This window comes from Salvelinus sp. IW2-2015, unplaced genomic scaffold (genome assembly GCF_002910315.2).
Source record: "Salvelinus sp. IW2-2015 unplaced genomic scaffold, ASM291031v2 Un_scaffold4914, whole genome shotgun sequence".
NCBI lineage: Eukaryota > Metazoa > Chordata > Actinopteri > Salmoniformes > Salmonidae > Salvelinus > Salvelinus sp. IW2-2015.
Window position 1 is genome coordinate 22,461 of NW_019946183.1, and position 1,327 is coordinate 23,787.

Consider the following 1,327-nt stretch of genomic DNA (forward strand, 5'->3'; position numbering starts at 1 on the left):
TCAGCTGAGGGGAATGTCAGACTGAACAGGCTAGGGCTGAGTAAGGGTGAGCTACGCTGAGGGGAATGTCAGACTGAACAGGCTAGGGCTGAGTAAGGGTGAGCTCAACTGAGGGGAATGTCAGACTGAACAGGCTAGGGCTGAGTAAGGGTGAGCTCAGCTGAGGGGAATGTCAGACTGAACAGGCTAGGGCTGAGTAAGGGTGAGCTCAGCTGAGGGGAATGTCAACTGAACAGGCTAGGGCGAGTAAGGGTGAGCTCAGCTGAGGGGAATGTCAGACTGAACAGGCTAGGGCTGAGTAAGGGTGAGCTCAGCTGAGGGGAATGTCAGACTGAACAGGCTAGGGCTGAGTAAGGGTGAGCTCAGCTGAGGGGAATGTCAGACTGAACAGGCTAGGGCTGAGTAAGGGTGAGCTCAGCTGAGAGGAATGTCAGACTGAACAGGTGGGGTTTGAGATTGTTTTTTGAAAGCGGTGATACAGTCAGAGTTGCAGGTGATTGGGGGGAGAGAGTTCCAGAGTTTGAGGGCCGCGCCACTGAAAGCCCGGTCCCCCATGGTCTGTGACCGAAACCTACCAAACCACAACATTTATCAACAACATTCAAAGCGGGTAAGTCTTCTGTTGTCAGTCTTGTGACAAGGGAAGGGAGGAGGATCATATTTCTTAACCTTTTCCTCATAGAGGTGACATCTGATTCAGCCATGGCTCTGAGAGCATACATTCTCTCTCTGCTCCACCAGTGTGTCCCTCACCACTAAGCCCTCCCAGCAACAGGCTTCACAGTGCTGCACCAACCTGTCTTCTCTAGCCCTGGAGGTGCTCCCGGGTGAGGGATGGGACAACCTGAGGAACATGGACATGGGACGAGTCATGAACTTTAGCTACTGCCAGTTCCAGACCACGGAGGACGGAGTCTACCCTCATCCCAGACGAGGTGTTTGTCATCCCCAGAAGTTAACTGGTGTTGTGACTAGTTCAGAGGTCATCAGTAATTGGCTTGAGCAGCAGTTCCACATCACAATCCATCAATGTGGGTGTGTCCTTCCCTCCAGGCTCAATGCTAAGTTCTCCACTGAGAACCAGCGGGTGAAGACCCACAGGTTCAAGACAGATCTGTCACAAACAGGGCTGTGGCGGTCATGAAATTTCATCAGCCGTAATTGTCAAGTAATAACTGCCGTTCTCACGGTAACTGACCGTTAATTAACATAAACCACATTTAACATCTCCTGGCTTCCACATAGCCTTCAAGCCACTGAGGCAGACGTTTGTACATCTACATTTTATGAACACACATATAAACGGTTCCACCTGAGTTCCTTAATA